This window comes from Bidens hawaiensis, unplaced genomic scaffold (assembly GCF_021521415.1).
Source record: "Bidens hawaiensis isolate Kalapana, Puna unplaced genomic scaffold, B.hawaiensis_p1.1 tig00035560_1, whole genome shotgun sequence".
In the NCBI taxonomy this organism is placed as follows: domain Eukaryota; kingdom Viridiplantae; phylum Streptophyta; class Magnoliopsida; order Asterales; family Asteraceae; genus Bidens; species Bidens hawaiensis.
In genome coordinates this window covers 80,942-102,231 of record NW_027505377.1, presented here as the reverse complement: position 1 = coordinate 102,231, position 21,290 = coordinate 80,942, and the positions used below count along the sequence as shown (strand labels likewise).

General features: G+C 42.9%; 2 pseudogenes across 1 annotated transcript in view; one reads left to right on the top strand and one right to left on the bottom strand.

Moving 5' to 3' along the window:
* The window catches only part of LOC143612812 (UDP-glycosyltransferase 13-like), a 28,710-nt pseudogene extending 12,777 nt beyond the window's left edge, over window positions 1-15,933 (bottom strand). Inside the window, exon 1 of the transcript XR_013149998.1 lies at window positions 14,897-15,933. The product of XR_013149998.1 is annotated as a UDP-glycosyltransferase 13-like (transcript). The remainder of the gene's footprint in view (window positions 1-14,896) is intronic.
* Window positions 10,528-12,085, top strand: LOC143612801 (NADH-ubiquinone oxidoreductase chain 2-like; annotated as a pseudogene).
* Window positions 15,934-21,290: the final 5,357 nt, after the last annotated feature.

Genomic DNA, 21,290 nt, shown 5'->3' with positions numbered 1-21,290 from the left:
CTTTGATTTGAATAAGCGAGGCTTTCCCGATAGAAAGATTTGCCTATGACAGAGATCCCAATTCCGTGTATCCGGTTAAGCAAGCCCCGCCGCCAGCTTCCACCCAGACAAAAAAAGTGAGCGCCTAGCGCGAAAGGTTGTTTTACTAAGTAATATAAACGTTAGCGCTTTAGTTTGTTTGATTGCTTGTTAGTTTCGTTTTCAAAAAAATGGGGCGGAGCTTGAAGAAGCAAGCCTAGAGTAGCAGCGCAGCCTATTACGTTTTTAAGGCCCCCTTTCTTTTTTATTCTATTAGTAAAGCGCTAGCGCCCCTATAGAGTCAGGATATTCTGCTATCAATGAAACCGAAAGAAAGAAAAAAAACCCGTGCTTTTCGTATAGATCGAAACTTGTAGCTTGATTCTTTACTCATTCCATACTGGGAAGAATTGCAGACGATAACACTTCTTCCTTTTTTTTATTTTAACAAAGATATCCGACGATCAAGACAATTCCCGTGAAAGTCTTTCATAGAAGTGAATTCTTATTCTTACGAAGCAAATAACATTTCCTTTTGATTTGTCCCCTGGACCTATTCTGATTCTGAATTATCCGTCGCTACGCTGTTCCCAAGGACTAGCAGAATCGAAATAGCGAAATTCTTGGGTCATCTCAATGGGTTCAGAAACCACACGTTTCTCTGGATCATCATAGCGTACTTCCACATATCCACTCAGAGGAAGGTCTTTTCGTAATGGATGACCCTCGAAACCATAATCTGTTGATATACGGTGTAGATCTGGATGATTGATGGAAGAAACACCAAACATATCCCAAACTTCTCGCTCCCACCGGCCGGCTGATGGAAATGGACTGACTACCGGGGTTATTCGTGTTACTTCGTCTGCACTGGTTTGTACACGAATGCGTGAGTTATACCGAGTACTCAGTAAATTATAGACCACTTCAAATCTTAGTTTTCGAGAGGGATGATCAACTCCGCAAATATCGATCGAAACTTGAACCCTTGTATAGGTATGCAATTGAAGAAAGCACAACATTTGAAATGGGCAGTCCGTATTGGTATCAGAGCTATTCCCATGTTCCGATCTTTCCATTTTTTTACCCATTTCTGGGGTAAAGTCTCCCAACTATATTTGAAAATGAATTGGTTATCCATAAAGATAAAGAAAGCTTTCTTGTAGTTCCGCTTCTTGCTCTAAAAATTAGGAAAGACTTGTCGGAAATAGTTGGCTTGGTCCGACCAAGAAAGACAGGGGACTCTTTGGGCATTGCTTGGTTCGAGTGAAATAAAGACTGGCTACCTAGAATATAAAGATCCCTCACTGCACACTTTAGATATAAGGAAACCCTTTAGTTTAGAAGTCAATCAGGCTAGCTCTAAAAAAAGACATAGCCTTCGTATGATCCCTTTCTAGTACCCTATCTTGAGCAGGAAAGTGTTCAGTAGGAAAAGACTGGAAGAAATGGGATTCGAACCCATGCATGATGCAATCTTCTTGTATGTCGATTTAGCAAACCAATGCCTTAAACCCTTGTGCTATCCCCCCCATGATCAGATCAGATAGCCCTTTGGGAAACCAACCATTTCGCTCTATCATTTCTTCTTTCTTTCCTAGCCTACTAAACTATTTTGGAAGGGCTACCGTTATATACGCAATTAAGAAAGGATGCCGAATCATCCACCGAATCCTATGTTTCATCCTAGTTTATTTGATGTGTCTACCAGTTTTTCAGTCAGCATCATAATTCGGTTCGTGTTCAGTGAGCCCTTCGTCCTCAGCTAGTAGCCTTCTTAGCCTCAACAGCTAAAGCATCCGGGAACAGTAGAAGAATCTGGAGTTAATGATTCCAGCTGGTAGGAGAGGGTCTTTTATAACTCATCAGGAGTGGATTATGATACTATTTTCTGTTACTGAGAAAAACCTTTCCAGTTGAATTAAGAGGATATTCACGATACTGCAACTAAAGAAATAAAAGCTGGTGAATACCTGACAGGTGAAGCCTTTATCCGAGACTTATGCAGCTCCTGCTAAACCATTCGTTTCCTTCTGTGAAAGTCTTTACTAAAGACCATCAAGCCATCTATTCTGCTAATACCGGTCCTATCCTCTCCTTTCTCTGATTCCCAGTGAGGGGTATAAGTAGTCTAAACGCTCTTTCCAGCCTTTGGTTTGGCTACGTACTATTAACTATCAGAAAGTTCAAAAAGAGGCATTCTTTTAAGAAAGAGATCTGAAATATTCATAGGTCATATCAAAGATTTTCTTGCAGCGAGTGATTCTCCTAAGAGAAGGAGGACTTACCTTACACGAGTAGAGGAAAGTACGATGCTAGGCGTGGAAGAGCTTTTTGTATGCCTTCGGAGAGAAAAGCCTTCACAGTGGAGGAGAAAACAAGATAGAAAGCTTCCTCCGAAGCTTTCTATCTGAGTAGTCACTACGGCCTACCCTATCGCTGAGTCTTTGGAAGCGATTTCACTCCTTTATAGGTCGGAACTCTGGAACCTAAAGACTTTCTCAATCAGACAGGATAGATGGATTGAGCGCGCGTTGCCTTGATTTGAGGTGTACTCCTTTTCCTCTTCTTCCGGACCGGACCCTTCCATGCGAGAAGCTGGAAGTCGAGTTATTGATGAATGAGAATCTAATGTCTTATTAAATAGGAGCGATCTGTTCATCCAACTCGAAATATCGTAAGTAAGAGAAGAAGAAGAATCTGACGCCCAAAATTCCCATGTCTTTCTTGGTTGGACCAACCGGCGAAAGAAGTCTTATTGAATTGGAAGAGCAAGAAGCAGAACTACAATAATGATTTTTACTATCAATGGAACCCATACTCTCACTAAGTAAGCTTGTCCGAAACTTGGGAAACCTTGTTGGACAACTAGACGCTCCTGCCCAGCAGCAGGCCCTTGTTGATTCCAAAAAAGCTATCGACACTTTGACACTGGCTTTATTAAATCGGCAGAATTGCCCACTAGGCCCTAATTGGAACATCCACGAATTAACAGTCCAAGTTATTGAGGAGGAGAATGTTAATAACCTCAAGATCTTGCTGGATACTGTAAATGATCTTGCTACTTATGGGGTGACTAGTGAATTCTTCATTAGCACCATCCGCCTTTTAGAACATAGTGGGTGGGGCTTGGGAAGTTAGTGGTTGGGGAAGGCCCGGAAAGCCCTCACTCCCCCTTTTTCAAAAAGAAGCCCCGCTCAACAAGGGGCCCCTCTCTGATAAGGAAGAAAACGAAAGAATCTCAATTTTATGACAAATCCGGTCCGATGGATGTTCTCCACTAACCACAAGGATATAGGGACTCTATATTTCATCTTTGGTGCCATTGCTGGAGTGATGGGCACATGCTTCTCAGTACTGATTCGTATGGAATTAGCACGACCCGGTGATCAAATTCTTGGTGGGAATCATCAACTTTATAATGTTTTAATAACGGCTCACGCTTTTTTAATGTTCTTTTTTATGGTTATGCCGGCGATGATAGGTGGATCTGGTAATTGGTCTGTTCCGATTCTGATAGGTGCGCATGGCATTTCCACGATTAAATAATATTTCATTCTGGTTGTTGCCACCAAGTCTCTTGCTCCAATTAAGCCCAGCCTTAGTAGAAGTGGGTAGTGGCACTGGGTGGACGGTCTATCCGCCCTTAAGTGGTATTACCAGCCATTCTGGAGGAGCAGTTGATTCAGCAATTTCTAGTCCTCATCTATCTGGTATTTCATCCATTTTTGGTTCTATCAATTTTATAACAACTATCTCCAACATGCGTGGACCTGGAATGACTATGCATAGACACCCCTATTTGTGTGGTCCGTTCTAGTGACAGCATTACCACTTTTATTATCACTTCCGGTACTGGAAGGGGCAATTACCATGTTATTAACCGATCGAAACTTTAATACAACCTTTTCTGATCCCGCTGGAGGGGGAGACCCCATATTATACCAGCATCTCTTTCGGTTCTTCGGTCATCTAGAGGTGTATATTCCCATTCTGCCTGGATCCGGTATCATAAGTCATATCGTTTCTACTTTTTCGGGAAAACCGGTCTTCGAGTATCTAGGCATGGTTTATGCCATAATCAGTATAGGTGTTCCTGGATCTCTTGTTTGGGCTCATCATATGTTTACTGTGGGCTTAGACGTTGATACCCGTGCCTACTTCACCACAGCTACCATGATCATAGCTGTCCCCACTGGAATCAAAATCTTTAGTTGGATCGCTACCATGTGGGGGGGTTCGATACAATACAAAACACCCATGTTATTTGCTGTAGGGTCCATCTTTTTGTTCACCATAGGGGGCTCACTGGAATAGTTCCGGCAAATTCTGGGCTAGACATTGCTCTACATGATACTTATTATGTGGTTGCACATTTCCATTATGTACTTTCTATGGGAGCCGTTTTTGCTTTATTTGCAGGATTTCACTATTGGGTAGGTAAAATCTTTGGTCGAACATATCCTGAAACTTTAGGTCAAATCCATTTTTAGATCACTTTTTTCGGGGTTAATCCGACCTTCTTTCCCATGCATTTCTTAGGGTTTTCGGGTATGCCACGTCGCATTCCAGATTATCCAGATGCTTACGCTGGATGGAATGCCCTTAGCAGTTCTGGCTCTTATATATCTGTAGTTGGGATTTGCCGTTTCTTCGTGGTCGTAACAATCACTTCAAGCAGTGGAAACAACAAAAGATGCGCTCCAAGTCCTTGGGCTGTTGAACAGAATCCAACCACACCGGAATGGATGGTACAAAGTCCAACAGCTTTTCATACTTTTGGAGAACTTCCAGCTATCAAGGAGACGAAAAGCTCTGTGAAGTAAAAGAAAAAAAGGTCGCCGATTGCTACTAAGAACCTAACAGAACTTTTCAAAATTGAAAACGGATCAGTCGACCTGGTCTACGAATCTATTCTAACTATCAACGAACTCTTTAAATTTTAGGTGGGATGGGGATTGTAATTATTTATACTTCTCGAGGTATAATGACAGACTGGGAGGCTAAATTCGAAGGAATCGGCGGATAAATTTTGTTGTTATATATGGTAATCCTTCTGATATCCGAATTAGATCCTAAATTTACTATTTGTGAAAAAAAAGAAAGGGCGGGTTGTATAATCTCACGCCTCCCCCATTAGTTGATACTTCAAGGAGGTTTTATCCGGAATGAAAATAAAAGAAAATTCAAAGAAAAAAAAGGCTTTCGTCGTCTTTTTCCCGCTTTCACCTTCGATTGCGAAGGGCTTTTTTACCGGTTTTTAATTCCTCTCCGGCCAGGTTTCAACTTCGCGTGGTGGGAAGGCCTTCCCCCGATTCGCATCTTCCCGTCCAGCAAAGAAAGTGAAAGGGAGCGGACAGCGAGTTGGAGGACGCTGCAGAACCGCGTGATTGATCCATCTGCGCTATTCCCTAATTGAAGAAAGTTGTAAAGCCTTCAGAGCCTCAGTCCCTACCATTTTTTTATGAAAGCTGACTAGCAATCGCTCGTTTTTCTTATTAGCATGGGATTGGATGTTAATAATGAAATAAATATACATACATATATATATATATATATATATATATTAGAAGAGAAGGCAATCCCCGTGGAATTCCTTTTGATTTCCGATGGATAACAAGCCATCTTTCTCGCTTTCGCTCTTTCTCCCAATCAGTCGCGAGGGTTCCGGGCATGAGAACGCAAGTGCCGGAATCAAACAAAAGGTCCGAACGTCTGAGGACGAAAGAGAAAATGCTCCGCGGGGAAGTCGTTTCCATCTAGGATAGCGTATTCGTGCCAGTTAGACGTCGGCCATGAAATCCATCACTATACCGAGCAAATCATGGGCATTCACATCTCGGCCAAAGGGAACTGTGCGCGATTCTCTCGTGAATCGCCTTCAGCAAGGTATGGCATTCAGGGTCTTAACCCAGGGATAAATCTTTCTTCATAGATACAAGACATTCGTTGCTGATCTAAAAAAGATCTTCTCCCGTGGGCGTTAGCGGACGTTTTACATTTTTCACTCGGTCCTTACTTCCCAAAGAAAAGGTTTTTTTAGGTTTACTTTGGAAAGGCGCTAAACAGGCCTAAAGTTTCTCATTTCTTTTTATAATAGAAGAAGTCTAATAGAATTAGTAAAGAAGTCTTTATAATTAGCCAAATCGTCTGAAGCATGATCGAATTGCATGAAGCTATGCTATGATCGTACCCGGATAGAGATGATAGTCTTCCTCTGATGTCTCCAAGCCGGCCATAATCGAATCGATAGGCGAAGCAGCCAATAGCAGTCTGTTCTCGCCTATCGATAGATAGCAGGTTGCTTCCAAGCTCAAACCATTTGAAACGGAATTGCTACTTTTTTCTTGTTATTGATAGAGTGCTATTCTCCGCCCCTGTCAAATAAAGTAGAGGGAGAGTCTTTCTCCAATGAGAATAAAGAAAGTTTTTGGGCAAGACAAGAAAAGAACTCGCCCTTTGACACCAAGGGATAAGAGCGGATTGCTGGCGATGAGACTTGGTGAAGGGAATCTATGAGAGAAGGTTCTCGACGAACCGGGGTTCCGACAGAATAGAGCACGGAGCCAACGAGTTCATTCGAACAACGTAACGAGTCTAAGGGCGCTTGAAAGGAATGGACGGGCGAAGGAAAATGAAATATGAAAAAAAGATGCTTTGGGAGTGTGAGATAGGCGGACGGGGAGTACGCAGCCGAACAACCGCAGGGGCTTCCAGCAGTGTAGCTGAACTAACCAGATGGGCCGCCCAAAACCTGGAGCTGACAATGAAATCAGAAATAAACGTCGGACCCCGGCTATCCGAAGAAGGCAGACTGAAGCGGAGGAGCAGAAAATGCAACACAACAAGGGGCGAACCAAAGGCTTGCGCGAAGGAAGAAGCGAATCAATCAGAATGGAGACAGGGAGGAGAGGTAAAAGATAGATTTTCGAGCCTGAACATATAAGCAACCTTCTATCTGGCCTCTGTACCAGTAGTGGAGTGGCTTGCTATTTTCAATCAGAAAAGGAAGATTGAGCAATGCAAAGAAGAAAGAAGTTGTCCCCTCTTCTCTGGTAACCCGCCGCCGCATATGTCGAAAAAGAGGGAGTGGGGAAGGAAGAACAACCATTTTACTTTGGCACATGAGGTGGCGGGTTTGGCTAGGTAACATAATGGAAATGTATCGGACTGCAAATCCTGGAATGACGGTTCGACCCCGTCCTTGGCCTCGAGGAGTGGTGAGCAGCGCGGAACTTGAATCAATCTTTTGGCATATAATTTAGGGGGCTGGAAATCCACAGACAACATTCTGGAACTTCCAAACCAAAGAAATGCAACAGGAAATGAAATGTTACGCTTCAATAGAATGAATTCGGTAGTATTCTACCCTATGGTAGATCGAAGGTCCTGTGCCACTTGAACTCAAATCTATCTTACCTTCAATCCATCGTTGTCCAGTCAAGACAGCCCATAAAAAAGGTTAGACCGGCTAACACAACCGAATTGGTTGAGGAAAAGGAAAGCCCAGCGATCAAGCACTCCCGCCCCCAAAAGCGGAGACCGAAGAACCGCCAGGTTGTCGAGACACGTCTGAAGAGAGGCCGGCGGCCTCTAAGTTTACCACCCTACCCACTAATGGACTATGAGAGGGGAAGGTAAACGGGAACCGACCGAAAACCCGAACCGCTTGACCCCTTCATACTCGATTCATTAGGGTTGGGGATGGATGGAACCAATCAGAAGTGCAAATCGCGCAAGCGAAGCCGGGAAACGGACCGCAGCGCAACGACTAGGACTCGTGTCGGAGGACTTTTGAGCGTGAGCTACCACTCATGCAGCGGCAAGGACCCGCAACTCTCGAAGGGGCCACCAACCACCCGAATCACTGTAGCAAACCCTCCCTTTACTTTACTCAATGGATGGAGGTAGAGCCCTCCAACTCAAGCACGAAATCAATGTTGAGTCAACAATAATCCAGAGGGGCATCACCAAGCGGGATCGAGACCAGCCCCTTGTATATAGGGTTCCAAACCTGCGCTTTTTCAAATATCTCATCCCAGTAGGGGCTTCAAAGCTTGACTAAGAGAAAGTGGAAAGAAAAGGGGCGCGCTAGCTGCAATCAAACTAAAGCGCTAACGAGCAAGAATGCCTATAGATAGCGCTTTAGTAATAAGATAGGGCTTTTTCAAGAATCGATTCTTTGATTGAATAGCAGAAGTGCTACTTAGTAGTAGAAACTCGGAGAGACGGAGATGGGACTATTTCATACCTGCTAACTCCTAGGATGAGAAGTGGGTCTCTTGTTTTTGGCAGGAAGAGTTTCAGCCTTTGTTGCCCGTCTACTTAGTGAACTGGCAGAACGCGAAGATCAATTGATCAATACGAATCTCGAGAGTGGATGGTTGATCGCCGCCTCCTTGTCCTGGAGGCTCTCCGGCCGGGGAGGGGCTTGTTATCGTAACCTTTTTCCCGGTGTATGTGAGGGTGACGAACTCCTTTTTGTTCGGTCATAGGTTGGTACAAAGAACGAGAGTCGGCTTTCTTAAGTCCGTTGTTCCTCAGTGGTAGAGCGGTCGGCTGTTAACTGACTGGTCATAGGTTCAAATCCTACTTGGGGAGAATTAGAGTTCTCGCTTTTCTGACCTAGCGCCCCCTGTCCTTCTCCTTAGTTTCTAAACTAGCAGAATCGCAGGACATCAAAAGTGGGAAGTTTCTTGTTGGTTTTTCTTCCTCAATCTCGAATAGGTGAACTTGGTTCGTTCAATTCTTAGGGAGAAGAAGGATGGGAATGAATGGGAAGACTGGAGTAGTCTCCTCATTAGCCGGAAGGAATTAGTCTCCACTAGCCTCATTCGAAGAACGAACAAGAAAAGGCTTACAGTTTAGGTAGGATAGATCGATGTGGTCCAATGGCTAAAGCTCTGCCAGCTTCTTGTAGACTTACTTATCTTTAGGCTCCGAGTTCTTTATTTATTATTATTTTAAAAATGATTCTTCGCCACTAGTGTCAACGAAGTTCTTGTTAATTAGCAAGGGGGAAGGAAGATCTCTACTCATTTCATTCATTCAGTGCCTACGGTGAGGCGCGACCCACAACAAACGAAGGGGGAAAGCTTGCTTGGCTTGCTGTAGCCCTATTTTTAGGCTTGGTAAGCGTAAGCTATTGTTGTAGGCTCGAGAAGGGTAGGCTCGCAGCTTCGCTCAGCAGAAGAGCCTGACTTTCTATAATTAGTCAAGCGCTAGCGCCCAACCGGGCTTTGAAGGGATAGGGAAAGGGAAGAAAAGAAAGAGGGTCACTCCTTTTAGAAACATGGCTCGTTCATTCACTTGCTCATGAACTCGCAGCTTCGCCAGAAGCTATGAAGGGGAGCCTCGGCCCGGGAAGGGGAGAGTGGTCAAAAGCGACAGACTGTAAATCTGTTGAAGTTTTTCTACATAGGTTCGAATCCTGCCTCTCCCACTTGTTGTAGACTTCAGAGAAGAGAAAAGAAGCATTCGTCAGCGTAGAAAGGCCAACCGAGCGAAGCTCCTTTGGCCGTTCCGTGAAGTTCAATTATATCGTATGTTAGTTAGAGAGGTTGGCGAACTACTACGATCTATAGATTCCCCATCCGTATCCAATCCCAACGAGAATAGAAGCGAGTAGCTTCCGGCTTGGCTTGTAGTCGTAGTCTTTTAGCTTATATAGTCATCGGCCTTCCTACACGCACGCGCTCGCCAGAATGCCTCCTTGGTTCGGTATGAAGCCAAGCCGATACATACGATAGGCGAAGGAAAGACCCCCATTTCATAGCGCCTGGGGAACGCAAGTTTGCTCGAGGATTGGAGAGGAGAAGTGGAAGAAAAGGCTCGGGATGAATTTAGGAGTCTTTGTGCGAGCCGTATGCGGTGAGAGTCACACGTACGGTAACGAGGGGGGTTTGCGTCTATACGTGTAGTGTGGTGGTTGGGCCTACCTACCCTATTTGTTCCATGATCTATGGGTCTACTGGAGCTACCCACTTTGATCAATTAGCCAAGATTTTGACCAGATACGAAATCACTGGTGCTCGATCTAGTGGTATTTTTATGGGGATTCTATCTATCGCTGTAGGATCCCTATTCAAGATCACTGCAGTTCCTTTTTGGGCGGCTGTAGGACGGACGGCCGCCTATAGGTGGTAGGGTAGGGTGGGTGGTACCGCTCAGATTGCGGCCAATCTTCCTAACCACGCGCGGGCCGGGCTTAGAGCGCGTGAAACTCATCACTACCTCGTAAGGGCGTTGAGACCATAGCATGTTACACGAAAGCGCCGCTTTCTCTGTAGTATTGTCACACATCTGCCCGCCTAGAAGAGCCACTCGCTCTGTAGTGTTGTCACACAAGATAAGCACGCCGCTCGGGCGAGCGAATCTAAGTTCTCTTCTGGTTAACTGTCCACCCAGTCAAGTAAAAAAAAACACAGTAGAATCATGCAACGCACGCTGTGGTGTGCTTCCTTGCTCGCGAGGAAAGAAAGAAGAGCGACAAGGTTAAGTTTAGATTTGACTGTTTGCAGCATGGGAGCAGATTACCCAAAAAATACCTGGGAACAATGAAAAAAAGATATCTCGGTAACGAAAACTATAGGGGGCTGTATTGGCGAGATCCAACGGTGAACAGCTGCCCAAAAGAAAAACCGCCTGGAAGTCCGAGGACCTTTAGTACTATACTCTACCCCCGAACTAGCAGCCTTCGCGCCAAGCAAGACAGCCCTTGTCCCTTTCCTTTATCCATTCCGCCTCCTTCTTTGCTTTGTTCCAATAGAGTCTAAGGCAAAGCTAAAGTGGTTCGTATGCCTACTTTACCTACTTGACGAAAGGGAACAAACTTAGTTTCGTATCCGGGTTTATGGATTGGATTCAGTCAGCCTCACTCCTTCCTTTTTATGTTGTCGTGATGGTTACCAGCGAACGCTCCCAAAGGCGACCCTCTCGAGTTTCCGGCTGTTTTCTATATTGAAGTAGCCTTTCGTAGCCCCGAAAGAAGTCACTATCAAAGAGCTCGCCCTACTGAAGTACCAAAGGTGCGCTCAGCCCGGTGACTAAGAAATGGGTTTGCGCTTGAATTTCAGTGATGAAGTTTTTCGAGGGAAGTAGGGCTCTTATTGACTAAAACTGGGTTCTTCGCTTTCCTTTAGAATGAAAGTTGCTATGAAGCCCCTACTACTTACTTTGTTTGATTCAAAAGGCGAACGGCCCCCCAACAAGTCGTATGGGGCGGGGTGCTTGTGATAAGCTGCCTTGGATATGAGGAATTAGAAAAAAGAAAATAAAAAGAAAGGAAAAGTCCGGTATTTGACGAAGATCTTTCTATCAATAGATAGGAATGAGTGTTCGATATAGGGGATAGAATCCATCTGCTCTTTCTCTCTCCATTTTTCTTCCCCTCTAAAGCGGGGGGCCGGGCGACGGCGGGCGTGGGAGGAAGAAAGCTAAGAGAAGACGCTCTTCTCTTAGGTCCTTTTTTTTTCAGTGCAGGAAAGCGCTCTCTTTTTGTCATCCCTGCAGCTTTCCTTTCCAGATTTTTTATTGAACGCATGGCGTAGCTAGGACCCTTCAAATCATGTTTGAGCCTATGTTCAAACCAAACAAACCCACCTCCTATTTGAGTCAGGCTGGAAAGAATGCCCGCCAAGTTCAGATAAGGGAATGATTCCCCCAACCATTAAAGGAAAGGCTCGACGAAGGGAGGGAGATGCGGCAGGGGAAGTAGAAGGCTTTCGGAGATCGAGATTTTCTTTATTTTTCATCGAAAACGAAGAAGGCGGAGGATGGCCTACGGTGCGTCTTATCTGAAGGGAACACGCTTTTTCGACCGAGGGGTGGTATGATTGTCGGGCCCTCTCCTCGTTCCGCCCGCTGGCCTATTGGGATAGCAGCCTTCGGGCTTTGCCTGTCCTTTCTAATCAAGAATTATGGCTCGGCTCGGGAAAGCGCTGGCAACAACAGAAAGGAAGGGGTCCATGTAGCTGTTGCGCCCGCCCCCCTCTTAGTCAATGGGGCAGCAGGTTTGGCATCTACTACAAAAAAAATAATCCACTTCAGATAACCACGCCTCTGCTAGGCAGAGTGTGGAATGGCCGAGAGCGGACTTTATTGGATATATAATCCAAGTCGAGAGTAGAGTTACGGGAACAGCCGTCTGATGGAAAATGACTTTCACGTTCGGTTCGGAGAGCACTTTTTTCGTTGAGAATTCCTCGTTACCTCTCGATAGACCAGCGGCGAATTTAAAACTTGTGGGGCCCTATCTATTCCATCTCTCGAGCCCCGAAGAAAACCCCCCTCCCCTTCGGATTCCATATCTCTTTTGACTCTATATATGTGGGCACCTGATATCTATGAGGGTTCACCCACCCCGGTTACAACATTCCTTTCTATTGCGCCTAAAATCTCTATTTTTGCTAATATTTCACGTCTTTCTATTTATGGTTCTTATGGAGCTACATTGCAACAAATCTTCTTTTTCTGCAGCATTGCTTCTATGATCTTAGGAGCGCTGGCCGCCATGGCCCAAACGAAAGTCAAAAGACTTCTAGCTCATAGTTCAATTGGACATGTAGGTTATATTCGTACTGGTTTCTCGTGTGGAACCATAGAAGGAATTCAATCACTACTAATTGGTATCTTTATTTATGCATCAATGACGATAGATGCATTCGCCATAGTTTCAGCATTACGGCAAAGTCGTGTCAAATATATAGTGGATTTGGGCGCTCTAGCCAAAACGAATCCTATTTCGGCTATTACCTTCTCCATTACTATGTTCTCCTACGCAGGAATACCCCTGTTAGCCGGCTTTTGTAGCAAATTCTATTTGTTCTTCGCCGCTTTGGGTTGTGGGGCTTACTTCCTAGCCCCAGTGGGAGTAGTGACTAGCGTTATAGGTCGTTGGGCGGCCGGAAGGTTGCCACGAGTAAGTCAGTTTGGGGGACCGAAGGCAGTTCTCTGTGGACCGGACACGTAGCTTACCGAATCAGTTGCGACACGGATGGGAATGCATGCTACGATATATAGGGTCGAGTCTGATACATCAACCGTCTACTCAATATCCTTGTACGGGTCCACAATCACTACACGAGATGAACCTTGGTTTGGTGAATTGAAGTTGGCCTTAGGTGTAATAGGACTCCCAGTTACTGTACGCGATCGTATACTGAGGTGCTCCCCGCCAGTTGTTGGAACGACGCGAGCCGGGCCGGGTCTCGATTCAGAAAGATGAAGGGCCCAAAAGTCTAAATAGGGAGTTATAAATTCCCCATCTCATTGGGGGCGGAAAACGAATCGGCATCTCGATGTGATACAGCCCTTTCTATTTTAGTTGGGAAAGAACGGCGAAGTCCATCCGAACCGTCCAATGAAGAATAAGAGGAGAGCAAAGCACCAATGGCACGCGAAGCGCATGCGGAACGGGCACGAAGAAAAGGAAGTTTGGAGGAGAAGCAGCCGAGCTCATCCCCTTCACTTCCTGGGCCCAAAGCAGTGCAGTCTTTCCTGGCCAAATAAAGGATTTGGGGCTTCTTTGCTACGCTACTTCACTAGAAAAATCCTTTTTTATAGTCATATCTATAAAGAGAAAGATAGATCCATCTATCCTATCCGATTTCTATTTTGATATCGAAAAAAGAATCTATTTCATTCAACGTTTGATTCAAAGAACTGTGCTTAGCCCTCCCCCGCTCATGAAAGGGCTCTGCTGCAATGGATGGCAGAGGGTCCGTAGTACTCGAAGCACTGGAGTGATCCAGTAGCCGGGAAGGGGCCTAGAAGTGCCTACTACTACACCACACTAAACTTGGCTTTACACATTTACAAAGCTAACCCATGTCCAGTGCCTGGCAGAGCTAAGGGGGCTTTAATCCTTACTCTTTATCCTCATCTTCGCCCAGGCTAACGGGGCCTTACTTATTCAGGGAGGAGAGTGGAGCCTCGAGAAGCACTGTTGAGAGGAAGATCTTTGGCCCCTCTTCATTCTCTACAGGGTCCCAAACCTTTCTTCAACATAGGTGACAAGGAGCGAGGCCGCGATGGAAGAGATCAAACACGGGAATAAGAAGTAATTCCATTACCTTTTTTGTCATTTTTATAGAGGGGGGTGGAGAAAGTGGACAAAACAGACTCGCATTTCTCATCGAACAAATACAGGAAAAGAATCATATTGAAAACGCTCCTAACCCAAGCCCTTCCTTCGTAGAGCCATGTATTGTAAGTGATCCGAACCTGCCCGGAGCGAGCCCCCATAGAGGCAAGTGAAGTTGGTGAGCCGTATGATGGGCAACTATCTCCTGCGGTTCGGAGAGGACTCAGCTGTTAGTTAGTACCCCTTGGTTTCGGGGTGGACCCTTTCACTCTTTTTTATTATATATGTTTAGTGAAAATAATGTTTTTTGATACACTTAGGACATGGATTCTTTATGAACCAATGGATCGTGACAAGTCGTTACTACTAGCAATGACTTCCTCTTTCATTACTTCATTCTTTCCATATCCCTCTCCTTTGTTCTCAGTTACTCATCAAATGGCACTCAGTTCATATCTTTAATTTAAGTTCGATCATTGACAAGGTTCAAAGAAAGGGTGGGCTATTGATAAAGAATCGATTCCAAACCACAATGCTAGCAGATGGCGGGAGCTCCACCTAGAAGAAAGACACAAAGGGGATAGAATGCCTTTCTTCTCTTAAGATATTTCTTAAAAAGAGGTGGTATTAGTTTTGAAAAGAAAAGAAGGCCACTGCAAAGGAGGCTCGAGGGCTTGTTAAGGAAGGCGGCAAGGGCCGACGAAGGGGAGAAAACGAAAGACCTTTTCTGGTCCCACCTGAGCCGGGGGGTGCTTATGGGAGGGGTGTGCCAAATGAAAGGCCACGACGAAAGACCTTTGTCTCTAGTCCTTTGAATAAACGAATCTCCAACTAATTCTTCAACTTCTCCAACATCTTCTTTGTCTACAATCTTGGATTTCAACACCCACAAGAATTTGTACCCACATCCCTCCAAACCCTTTCCTAACTCCGTTATCTGTTCTTTCTGCAACGTCGTTCTGTTTCCAAAGCATACAAACACCACCGATTTCGGTGGTTGTTGATCGAGCCACGAAAGCGGTTTGGAATCCCCTACCTCTAACCCGTGTGGTTTTAACAGCCCGATTGAGAGAAAAGGAGGTAAATCTGGATTTAATTTGCCACCATTAACTGCTTCAAGTGTTTCATGCTCAAATGCATGGAAAGTGTTGATCAAAATGGCCTTAGCTTTTTTTTATAGCCAAAGAGCTTGATAAAACCATGTTGGTGAATATATGGTTTGGTGTGAAGAATGGGGGTGGTAGAGTGGAGATTTCAAATGGATCCAAACCCGGGATCAGAACCTGGTTCTGATCCCGGGTTTCGGCTATGTTTATGGAAGTTGTATGTGGTTGGATTAAAGACGGGAGGTGTGATACAAAAGAGGTGAATCTAGCCGAGGTGGTGGAAAGGATATAGTGTGGTAAGCCGACGTCATTGGCCACGTGGTATGCTCCCGCGCTTGCTGCGATGTCAGAAATGATGGCGGAAAGGGGTGGTGACGTGGAGGATAAAAGTGGAGAGAGAAGATGTACGGAACGACGCGTGGCTTCGTATTGGACGAAGAAAGGGTCTGCGGTGGTGGGGTCGGGAGGCGTGTATGAGATGATGTGGAAGTTGAGGGTTTTGATAGTGGGGTGTGCGGTTAGGAAAGCGGAAATGTGGGTGGACTCAGCGGTGGATAGTGATGTTTGGGCGGTGATAAGAGTGACGTGGCAGTTTCGGGAAGCTAGCATGGCGGCTAGCCGGAGGATCGGGGTCAAGTGGCCCATTCCCCCACTCGAGAGTAGAGCAACATGTGACAGCGACGGTGGTGGTGATGATGTTGTTTGGTAGTTTGTGGTTGTTGACATTTTGTTGCTGGAAGTATTTGATATGGGTGCTATTCTTATAGCAAACAAAATTAATTAAAATTAAAATTTAAAGAAATATTAAATTACAAATAAATTTGGGAAAAAACAAATGAACACAAAAGAGGAAAAAAAACGAAAAGAAAAAAACAAAAAGAAATTAAATGTGAGCTCTAAATTGGCCACGTAGGGGATTCATGCTAATTGAAATTGCATCTACCAATAGAAGTGCATAAACTGATTTAAAATTTAAAACTGGTTCAGGTTAATATTGGTTTGGTTTGGTAAACAAAAATCAAAACTGGTTTATGATCGGTTTCGATTCGGGTTGAAAGCGGTTTCTTACCATGTTACGATCGGTTTCGGTTCGGGTTTTGACCGGTTTCGGTTCGGTTTTGACAGGTTTTTGTTCGGTTTTGGCCGGTTTCGATTCGGTTAACCGGTTTTGATGGAGAAAACTACAAACCGGTCCAAACCTCCGATTTCAATCGGTTCCAAATCGGTTTCTACATAACCGGTTTCAAACCGGTTTGGTTTCGGTTCGATTTTTTGGCCGGTTTGGTTAACTGGTTTGTTTGCCCACCTCTATCTGCCTGTGATCTTTAGTGCAAATGGTTAAGGTAATGCATATAAAGACTTAATTTAACAAGGGGAAGGTATTTGATTCAAGTCTCATTTGAGATAAAAAAAAGAATAAAAAAATAAAATAAAATAGGAGGCTTAAGTTGGATCGGGGTTTTCTCTCACCTATAAACGGGTTTCCTTATGAGGGTAGAATGGAGATGATCGGGTGGGTCACTGGCCGTCAGTGATCTAAATTGATCCTTAAAAAAAATTGAAATTGTGTCTTGCATGTAGCGAAAAAGCGCGACAACCACTAGACCAAGCAACGGGTTTGTTCTTTCTTTCGGTTTATTTCCCACCTAAAACCATGTAACCATGGCATGACATTGGTAACTCATTCATCTAAACGACTGACCAAGGTAGACATGTTTTGAACAAGTTGGTTAAACATAATGATAGGTTTTATAAAATATTATTTTATTTCTAATTTTAAAACGACCAACAGGTTAATAGCTTTATACAAATGGGTGAAACAGATCAACCCGTAAACAAAGCCCATGTGTTTATTAGACAAGTTTAAAAATAACAACAAAAACCCGAATTTTGGCTTATAAAAGGGTCAAATCTATTTTGTACATTTTGTTGCAAGCTTGTAGAGGTCATAACATTTATCAGAAACTATAAGTTAATAGTTTATGCAATTTTACAACCACTATCCAGTTAATGGGTCCAGGGTATACATGAAACTGAAAGAACTAACCAACAACCGAGCCCAACTCAAAGCTAACGCTTTGATTTTATGTATTTTTTTTCGAAAACCGAATTTTTGGTTTTCGGTTTATATTCATTAAAAACCGAAAAAATCAAACCGAACTAAAACAACTAAACCAACTATTATAACTAAAACCGTAAAAATCGAAAAATAGACTTCTTTTAAAAGTTAAGTAATTTATTAAAAGTAATAAATAAATGGTGTAGCCCAAAAACTTTAGACTCAAATGCGTAATAACCAACTCATCATTAGTTAATAAGACCTAAAGTTTCAGGCAGAAATTCATTATTGAATCGAACCCATTATGAAAACGAAAAACTGAAACCAAATGTTTTTCATTTGTTCAGCCTAAAACCGACCCAAACCAACACATCCTTGCATGGGGCAAATCTAATCTTATGATGTCAATCAAATAAGATCCACAATTACCTTTCATTTCTTTTATATAAGGTTAAATTATGGCCTAAATAATAGATTAGAATGTTATGAACCAATATAGTGTGGTTACTGGTTGGATGTGTTGCGAAGTGAGTACTAAGTAATAACCAAGTTTCTAGTGTTTGGAGAAATGATTAAAACTCCAGATATTAACTGTGAAGATAATCATATTTTAAGACAAGGGTAAGAAATTCTTACAAAAAAGAACTTAATAATAACTTTTGATTATGCTTCTTGAAGTTGAGAGAGTCACTTTAAAAACATGTATCCAAACGCCGTCAAATGTCTTTTTCGCAACAGAGTTAATTACAGTTTGCATCCCAATGAACACCGCCGTTAAGTCAGCCAACGATATGCAGGGCTTGGCAAATTGAACATCCGACACCCTAACATATGCAGGGCTTGGCAAATTGAACACCGCCGTTAAGTCAGCCAACGATAGGGTTCAATTTACATACGTCAAATTCAACCATGGTGTTGGCTGACTTGACGACGGTGTTCAATTTGCCACGCCCTACAGACGTCAGGTTGTCGGATGTCAAAAATCAAAGATAAGGATTACAACAAGCAAAATCGTGCTAACCATAGGGATGCAAACTGCAATTAACTCTATTGCAATATTTACACCACCATTGTCGTCGTCGTACTTGGTAAATCTCATCAATAACAAAGCTATGGTAGGGTCTGAGGCGGGTAAGTTGTAGACAACCTTACCTCTATCCGTAGGAACAAAGAGGTCGCTTCCGGTGAGGCCTCACGCTTGATATTTACAGTATTTACATACATTTGTTTAACTGTCCATGTTTAATCGTTTTAATGTTAAACTTAAACAAACAAACATAAACGAGCTCTCATTCGTGTCTATTCTTTTAAATCTAAATCCAATTTTGAAATTCAATAATATTCAGGTGGTAGTTAGCTTAGCAACCGACAATGCTATAAATTTAGTTAGATCTTTGGCCATAAATCTTGTTAGTTGCTACTTTAAAAGCTGCATTCATGGCAAAGTTAATAAAGATGTAAAACATGTGTTTAAAAAATGGTGGGTCCCATCACTGGATTTTATAAAAATGTAGGTCCTACCGAGAGTCGAACCCATGTAGAGGTGTACAAACTAGTTTAAAACTCAAAACCGGTTTGGTTTGGTCAATAAAAGTCAAAACCGGTTTATGAGCGGTTTCGGTTCGGGTTGAAACTGGTTTCTTACCATGTTACAGTCGGTTTTGGTTCGGGTTGAAACCGGTTTTTGCCCAGTTTTAGCCAGTTTCGGTTCGGTTAACCGGTTTGAAACTGGTTTTGATGGAGAAAATTACAAACCGGTTCCAAACCAACGGTTTCAATCGGTTCCCAACCGGCTTCTACATAATCGGTTTCAAACCGGTTTGGTTTTGGTTCAGTTTTCGGGCCAGTTCATTTAACCTGTTTATTTGCCACCTCTAAATCCAGGTCACTGGATTCAAAGTCTAGAGTATGGGTGCAAACGAGCCGAGCCCGAGCTCGACTAGGCTCGTTTAACTTAGGCAGAGCTCGAGCTCGGCTTGGTTCGAGCTCTATTTTTAAAGCTCGAGTTCAGCTCGTGAGTAGATTTTCAAACTCAAGCTTGGCTCGGGGTTGGCTCGTTTACTATTTATTTATTATTTTTTATATAACTATAATTATTTATATATATTTTTTCTATTATAACTTTATGTATAAAATAATATATGTTTTTTAGTTATTTTTATTAATTTTTTCATAACATTATACATATTAATTAATAATTATTAAATATATATTATATATTCAAAAATATTATTTAAATGACACGCTCGTTTAGGCTCACGAGCCTGCTCAAGCTCGATTAAGCTCGGCTCGATCGAGCTTTTTAACGAGCCGATCTCGAGTAACTCGGCTCATTTGCCCCCTGGTCCAGAGTGCTAACTAGCCACTACATCATAGAACCATTTGTGTTACGCAACAATAATTAATATTAGAGTAAAGTGTCATTTTCGTCCTTGTGGTTTGGCAAATAATGCGAATTTAGTCCAAAAAGTTTATTTTTTGCATATGGACCCTCCACGTTTCTTAGTTATTGCCAATTACATCCAAATTACTAACCCTGTTAAATTTAATCGTTAAGTCAGGGGTAGACATGTCTTTTCACCCATTCTTTATTATAATACTTATTTTAGTGAACTGCGGTTTTCGTCCCTCTAGTTTGTCCAAATCTGCAGTTTAGTTCAGCAGTTTCAAATTTGCAATTTTCTTCCCTATAATTTCATTTCACTTGCAATTAAACTCGAATTCCCTAATATCGTTAAGTCTAGTTGTTAAACCTATCAGTGTGCCCTTCACATGAGGGGCAGTTTTGTTCCTTGTTTTTTTTTTCCTTTTTCTCCGAATACACCCCAGCCCCTCACGTGAGGGGGCTTGTGAATTAGGACTAAAGTTTATTTAGGGAGAGAAACGACAAAACTGGTTGTCACGTGAGGGGCAAGCAAATGGATTAATGACCAAAATAACGAGGTTAATAAATTCGGGCTTGATTGCAAGTGAAATGAAACTACAAGTACGAAAATTGCAAACTTGAAACCATTGGACTAAAACCGCAGATTTGGACAAACCACAAGGACGAAAACCGCATACCGCAGTTCGCTAAAATAAGTATTATAATAAAGAAATAGTGAAAAGACATGTCTACCCATGACTTAACGATTAAATTTAACGGAGTTAGTGATTTGGATGTAATTGGCAAGAACTAAGAAACGTGGAAGTTCCATATGCAAAAAATAAACTTTTTGAACTAAATTCGTATTATTTGCCAAACCACAAGGACGAAAATGACACTTTACTCTTAATATTATTATTCAATATTTACTGTTAATTTTTGGGTCCAAAGTCCAGTTTTCTTTTTAAACCCTATGATTCAGAAGCAATGTAGTTACATTGCATACTCTAGATGTCTAACAGCTTACGTGTCTATTAATTAATATGATTCAGAAACATGTTCATAAATTCATGGCCTGATGAAATTGCAGTACATCACATGCAACTTTCAGGTAGATGATAAAACAGGACATGTACGTGTCTATTAATTAATATGATTCAGAAACATGTTCATAAATTCATGGCCTGATGAAATTGCAGTACATCACATGCAACTTTCAGGTAGATGATAAAACAGGACATGTCATGTCTTAACCTATATTTCTATTTATAAATGTTCTACATTTAGAAAGTTTATGACTCGCGGCTTGTTTGAAAATAGCTCGAAAAAATCTCGGCTTGCAAAAAACTTGAATATAAACGAACTGTGCACGACCCTTTGAACCATGTTCAAAAAGTCAACGGCCTCTGGGCTAAGAAACTAAATGTGTCAAAGGCAAAAGGGGTAAACACGTGTTGATTCTCTAAACAAGTTTTCTCGTGTTTAACAACATTTCTCGACGCCGCCTTCAATGACAACTGCCCCGATACAAACCCATTGTCCCATAGCCCAACAAGCGGAGACACTCATGTAAGGTTGACACACGTGTGTTTTCCTCCTACCCATCCGAAAACAAGTATATCGGCTTATCGTAAAGTGGGCCTCCCTTCAAGCGGATCC